Source organism: Sander lucioperca, chromosome 3 (genome assembly GCF_008315115.2).
Source record: "Sander lucioperca isolate FBNREF2018 chromosome 3, SLUC_FBN_1.2, whole genome shotgun sequence".
NCBI lineage: Eukaryota > Metazoa > Chordata > Actinopteri > Perciformes > Percidae > Sander > Sander lucioperca.
In genome coordinates, this window is record NC_050175.1 from 32,277,694 (window position 1) to 32,285,356 (window position 7,663).

At 38.5% G+C, this 7,663-nt stretch overlaps 1 long non-coding RNA gene across 1 annotated transcript; it reads right to left on the reverse strand.

The window, feature by feature from the left end:
* Positions 1–251: 251 nt before the first annotated feature.
* On the reverse strand, positions 252–1,027 carry LOC116041455. The gene is made up of 3 exons (XR_004102964.2): positions 520–1,027; positions 397–402; positions 252–339 (listed from the first exon to the last, which is right to left on the reverse strand). It is a non-coding gene; the product is annotated as an uncharacterized LOC116041455 (long non-coding RNA).
* Between the last annotated feature and the right edge of the window lie 6,636 nt (positions 1,028–7,663).

Sequence of the window (7,663 nt, forward strand, 5' to 3'; positions counted from 1 at the left end):
TAGCCTGGGAGAGTATTTTAGGTTAATTTGTTTATTTTTTTTTTATTTAATCTGAGCAATAGATCTAAAATACATTCTACACAAAATATAAAAACTCATCTCCCCATCTCATCACACTTTCACACTGACAACTTTCCCTAATTTTTCATATTTAAGCAAACATGAATTTTTATATTTATTTGATGTTGTTCTTATTCATATGTAACTTAGTATATATGCAGCAACAGTTTCCATACCATGTGGAGCAGCTTGACTGGAGCTCGTTGGTGATGGCCCAGGCACTCTGCTTTCCCTTTCACTGTCTGAGCCCTGCACGGTATCTTGTCTCTCACTTTCTCCCTCCACATCTTGGTGATGCTCTCCCTCCATATCTTCACCGCTGTGGTGTTCTCCCACCTCCTCCTGTCCCCGGTCGCCTTGGCCTTGTATTCTATCTCTGTCACCTTTCTGTTGCCCTTTTCTCTCCACCTCGTCTTCATCTTCTCTCTCTCCTTTCACCTCTTCTCTCTCTCCTTTCACCTCTTCTCTCTCTCCTTCCACCTCTTTTCTCTCTCCTTCCACCTCATCTTCTCAGTCTACCTTGCTCAGTTGTTCATTTTCTATTTCTCTCGCCTTTCTCTTTGGTGAGAAAAAACTACATATGCTACCTTTCCTCTTCATTTCTATAAGATTAAAAGTAATTTTACAATGTTTTCCTTGACAGACGTTGAATCAGTATTAGCTTTTGTAGCCGACTTTACACAGAACAAACGTCAGACCTAACTAACATTATATGTATAGTTAGCAAAATAATGTTCTTCAACCTGATTTTTATCATCTCAAAATCAGCATCGCAACTATGCTAGCACTGTTCTTTCGTTATAATTTCATTTCTTGATAGATAGTTAATCTGTTTTGACCTCTTTCCTCCTGTGTCTCCTTTCCTCACGACTCCTGGCTCCCTCGCTTTGCGCCACTCAGTTTTCCAAACAAATCAGGCTCTTGCCGCTCTGGCATCATCTCGTGCTGCATTCACTGCAGTCGGACATTGGAGATTCGCGCTCATAAATTGTCAAATTGGCCATAACTTTTAATTCATTGCTGCCAACTGGGGTGGCAGCAGGGGTGGCAAGGCTTTCTTTTAGGGTGGCACTTGCCACCCTATGCCACCCCGGTAGATCCGCCCCTGGCTATCATTAGTAACGTTTTATTCATAAACATCTCCTTAAAGTGAGCTAAATCCAAATCCAATAACACCATGACAAATTCCTCGTATGTGCAACGTACTTGGCAATAAAGCCCTTTCTGATTCTGATTCTGATTCTCAATCAATGTTAGCTACGTTTTAGCGTGCTAACATTTGTTGTAGCATTAACCTAGCTAGCTAGCTAGCCAGCCAATGTAGCATACAATGACTCAGATACATCTTAATAAAAAAGAAAACTGATAACTTATTAGATAACGTAAATCTGAATGTGCAAACAGACATAGATAACAACGATACAGCCTTGAAATGTCTCCATTAACGACTCCTTTGAAATAACGTTAATTGTGTAAAATGTCAGTTAATCTTCATAAACTAGCTAGCTAGCTAGCTAAGTTACATTAGCTAATGCACTTTTTGATTGAATCATTGACTTTAATTAAATGTATTATGTCAACCGGTTCCACGTATTTTTATTCAGTTAGTTAAAAGCAAAAATATTAAGGTCATTTAATTTAACTAACTTATGTTACAATGATTGTAAATCCAGCTAATTAAAATGTTTTACTTCTGATCAACAAGATATATTTAAGCTTAACCAAATTAAGTCAGTTATGTTATATTAACCTAAATAATTATGTATAGGCTACATATTTTACATTTGTCAATTCAGCATATATCTTATTTGTGGTCATAAAATAATACATTTAAGTTCAGTTAATGAAAACATTAGGTTTTCATCTACTATAAGTTTTACTATTTACTTTGACATAATTCAAGTTTGTCAACCGGTTCCACACAAATGAATTTGGTACACCCAACATAGTTTTCTTATTTCCTTTATTCACCAACACAGCAGTGATTCAGTAACATTTTGGTGCAATTCTATACACTACAGTAACATTGTATACAATAAAGTAACATTTAAATGCATGTACACATTTGTAACACATGGAATTACAGCTGCAAATATTAGTCGATTGATTGATAGCAAGTTAATAAATAATTCACACTTTTTAATAAATAACATACTTTTTACGATTTAATAAATAATTAACTTTACAGTTTTCAAATTTGTTTACAACAAAATAAGAGTCTCTTCCTTTAACAGCCTTGCCACTGGAAACTTTATTTTAGATGTTAACACTTTAACAAACATATACTCTGTTAAAGTAGTATTTCTTTAACGGGTATATGAAAGATGGTCTGATGATTGAACTTCCTTGCAGTTGTTTTTGATGCAGCTTAGTGTTAAAACATCCACAAAATATCCATAGTTATATATCAACCGTTTTTGCGCAGCATGGTCTCTCAGTTCTACATCAGTTCTCTAGTAGTGCCACTCAACTACCACTTTTCATGTATGGTAAAAGTTTTTCAAAAGTTTGCAAAACAATTGGTTGTTTTCCTCAAGTGAAGTTTATCTGCTCTATTTTCAAACAGGTAATAATTTTATTCAGTTTCGGCCCAAAATATTTCTCCTGTTCTATGGAACATTCAGCATCCAAATCAGTGATTGTCTCATTCATACAGTTAATTCTTGAGCAGCTGTACCTTGGTTGAGAGTCTGCAAGCATCCATTTGAAGGAAGAGCTTTTGAAGTACTTCAAAGAAGGCTTTCAGTCTGTTAGGATAACTGAGGGCACATGCAAAGGCAAGTCTCCCAAGTTGTGCAGAACTTCAACACCCTCAATCACAATTCCAACATCGGCTGGAGGAGTGGTGGTATCACCTCCCTTAACATTGATGCTGTAGATACCAAAGGTGACTTCTCAAGCTCCCTCTCAACAGCTGTACCATCGGCTTCCTTTACAGAGGAGAAAGAACAAGGAGAAAAACAATTATATTAGAAAATGTTTTACCTACGCGATTCAGATTTCCTGTATAATAATTTTAATAGCATCACACCTTAAACAGTATGTGTATAACTAATAAGATGAAGTAATGCTGGGTGATTGTAACAAATAGAGATCATTTTTAACATTTACATTATTTAATAAACACTGACCAAGCACTTTATTAGGTAGGGCCATGCAATCCAACAGCTCTGCTATAGATTCTCTTTAACTATACTTAGATATTTTCAGTTTTTGTTTACATTGTGTTCCTAATATTCTCATGTAGGTAGGCAATAATAATACTTAAAACATTTTTACATTAAAACTGTACACCACCAACACCCACTACAACCTCAGTAATTAACTGGAAGTAAAATTATCACCTTACTGTTAATGTCCGAAAAAAAAATATAGATGTACAAGTTTAATACAATAATGCGTACACAAACCCACACCTCACATTTCTATAAACATGTTAATTGGATGACATCTCAAACAAGGTTACCACCACTTTGTAGATGTCCACATAACAAAAAAACAGTAAAGAATCTTGTTTGTTTTAAATCTCTTTCATGTACGAAAACTGAAGTTTTTGTCCCTTACCTTTTCACAACACTCACTAACAGATAAACCTGAAAACTGGCCTCAATTGTTTGTGTAATCAGTGCTGTATGTTGAGAAGCAAACTTCTGTTTCTCATTCCAAATTTCAATACATTTGATCCCTAAACACATACAGTGACTGATCTGTGTTTATATTCAGAGGAGGCTGCAAATAAAAGATAATTTGAAAGAAGCACAAGAGTTGCTGTTCAGGCAACTATCAAAACCCAACTTTATAGCCTACTCTTAAGGGTGCATTCACAGATACTGTCTAGTCAGTCAGATTCACTAGTCAACATCAACTTATAATTCCATAATATTTTCTATCAACAGCAAAACATACCTGTGTCATTGGGGCCATAATGATCCTGATTTTCCTCCCTGCAGAGCCTCCTTTGTTCTTCAACACTTTCATGAGCTGCTCAGTGCGTTGGTCAAGTTGTGTAAGGAACTTTGAGAGAAGGGGAGTAGTAGTAAGACAAATTCTGCCTCCATCTGAAAACATGTCCACGAACACAAATTGTATTAATGGTACCTACTAAAACAGTCAACATTCATTATTTTAGTAATACCTCATAAAAAGGTTTTTCTATGTTCTGCCATAACGTACCACGTGCAAGCTCCGCAGTCCAGCTATAACACATCAATAAGGAGGGAGCTGACAAAGGCTATCCCAGCCAGGATCTGAAATTCAACATATTAACAGAAGCCATCAACTACTGAAATGCATTACTTGCATTTAAGAGAGCTCTATACCTTAAAATAAAAAAAATCTATTCAGAATAAGATAATGAAGCTGTCATCTAATAAGTGTTCCTAAAAATATGCAAAACCCGATTTTGCAGTAATTAGGTAGCTAGTTATGATCTTACCTTTTAGAAGTAGGTCTTATCCAGACAGGAGTACAAATCATCAACGAAGCAATTGTTCAGGATCTGAAATGTTGCAACATAATGATTACTAAAAGAGACAAATAAATGTATAAAGATGTTAACAGATCAATTATTGGGACACATTTTACATGGTTCTTAAAGCAACACTATGCAACTTTTAGCTGCAGCTGTAGTTCCAATGAGACAACCTGTAGGGGGACAGAAGCTGCTGGTAGCCCGAGCTGTAGTTCCAATGAGACAACCTGTAGGGGGACCGAAGCGGCTGGTAGTGCGAGCTGTAGTTCCAATGAGACAACCTGTAGGGGGACCGAAGTGGCTGGTAGTGCAAGCTGTAGTTCCAATGAGACAACCTCTAGGGGAACCGAAGCGACGGGTAGCGCGAGCTGTAGTTACATAGTGTTGCTGAGCTACAATATGACAAAAATGTCCGTAAAGCCTGCTTTTACATCATTCCTTAGCATGACTTTCACACACTCAACCCGATTAAAAAAATAATGAAAAAATAACTAATGATTTGGCTGGGGGGGCTATATATTTTATACTCTATACATACTATAAATGTGCAAAGTAAACTTTCAAATTCACCACAAATAAGTGGATGGGTCAGGTCCACAAATGGGCACCTTTTCTATTGTTTATCTGTATTAAATAAATGCAGAAAGTTTAGCGTGCAGCGAGCATGACACAGCCACAACATTCACTTCAGGCTCAGAGGCTAACGTTAGTAGCAGCATGCTGCTTGTGGTGTTGTGGCCTGCCGGATTACCTGTTCTAATAAACCGCGAAAGCGCCGTGGCCACACCACTGTGGAAGCAACCCCTAACGTCATTTGTCTGGTTGTTCACCCTCTGCTCCACTCGAGCTGACCGGAGCTAACCGCTAACCTGAGCTAATTACATTGGGCCACCAGCACTAAATTCAAGTTTAGAAACACTACACACGTTAGCTATAGCTAAGCGGCGCCCTGCTGGATAAACAGCAAACCAACCTGGGTCATACAGCTAACGTTAGCTAGCTAGCTAAGTCTGCTAGCGAACATGTCGAAGACCCACCTGCTTTTACAGCAGTTTGCATCACAAACACAAAGTACAATCATGCTCAACATGAAAATATTACAAAACAGGTTCGAGTGAAAGAAAATGTCCTCCTATCTTTTCCAAATCAGACACCAAACACCAACTGCAACTTTTCCGACAGAATTACCGAAATTAACCGAAGGAGGGTCAGGCGGGGTCAGGTCAGGAGTTCAAATCTATACGCATGCGCAGTCTGACGCATCTCAGTCTTCTTCTCCTTTTTTGGTTTAAATGGCAGCTGGTGTTTTATACTGCCGTCTTCAGGATGTAACAAGTATTGCAATCCTAATTCACTAATTAAATGTTTTGGGATTTATCAACACATTCATATTTTTTACAGGTAACAATAGACACAATTACAAGGACTTTACTTGAAAATAACATTTTAACCTAACAAAGACATGTATTTTAAGTAAACTGAACATTAAACAACTATTTAAAGTGCACAACCCCCCTGATTACATTTTTTGAGTGTGGAACATTAGAGAGTTTATTCTAGAAGCACTGTTTTAACAAGCACATTTTCTGCAACAAACTACCGGTCAAATGAAAACACTTACCTCGCCTCCCTGCCCCAGGAACCGAAGTGTCGTTTAGAGGAGAAAATAAGCTGCTGGTCCGATGCCAACTCACGATGTGTGGCCGTCTGGGTTACGCCAGTTGAAGAGGTGCACTCGTTTTTTATTCCTGTGTGAAGATCCAGCGGGTGGGGTGCCAGATAGAGCGCACTCCTCAATGTTTTTCTGTCTCCACCCGCCATAGTCCTTTGCTGGTATCTATTTGCAACGCATATCGTGTTGGCTTTATATTTTATAACGTTACTTGCATAAAACAAACCTAAATCAACAGGCTATTATTATAAAATTGACTGTTTTTAAACTAAGCTAAACTTATACACATATGATATGATCTGATGTAATGATTTTATACGGCTTTTATGTCACGTTTTTTACTCTTTCCATACCATGTCATGACTCATGAGTGTGTGTGTGTGTGTACGTGTGTGTGTGTGTGTGTGTGTGTGTGTGTGTGTACGTGTGTGTGTGTGTGTGTGTGTGTGTGTGTGTGTGTGTGTGTGTGTGTGTGTGTGTGTGTGTGTGTGTGTGTGTGTGTGTGTGTGTGTGAGAGACTGAGTGTGTGCGTCTGTGTGTGGGTACCAGGATTTGGAAGTGAAGGATTTTGAGTTTCATGCAGACAATACAATGACATATACATGTACATGACAACTGACATGACAGACTGTACAAGACATACACATACACATACTCCATAAAATACACCCCTCCAACAAAAAATACATTATAGAGAGAGAGAGAGAGAGAGAGAGAGAGAGAGAGAGAAAGCCAACCATATAACCCAGAACAGTTACTCTTTGAAAAATAACCCAGAAACCCAAACAACCCAGGAATTGGGTCAAAATATTAGCCCTATAACCCAGAAAATGGTTACTCTCTGAAAAAATAACCCATAATTTTAACCCAACACAAATAACCCAGAAACTGGGTTGAAGAAATAACCCAGGAGTTTTTAGTGTGTAGCTGCCATAGCGTTAGCATCCTCAGCTACCAGCTCCGCTGTTACCTTGATGTTATCGCTGGGAGCGATGTAGACGCAGCTGACCACAACAGTTGGGAATTCCTGGGAGTGATAGTAGGGACGTAGGGACACGGTCAGCATTATCAGGTCGGACGTACAGACCCTCCAATGCGTCTTGATGTTGCTACACCACCTGTCATTGATGTATAGATAGACCCTGCCACCTCTCGTCTTCCCCGATTTCCTTGTTCCGTCTGAACGAATGATGGTGAAGTTATTCTGCTTTGAACACCTCTGCGTCTCCCTCTTTTTCTTGGCTGTAGCTGCGGTGTATTAATACCGCCAGTTTGATGTTATACAGCAGTGAATTACGGTGTAGTGCCGTGATGAACTCCTGGTTCATCACGGCGGGGGGTTAGGTAAGTTAACGGTTTTCAGAATCAGGAATCAGTGCGATGCTGTTGCAGATTAGCCATAGAAGAAGGCTTTGTAAAAGGTGATCATGTTTAAACAAATGTAGAAGGAACATACGTAG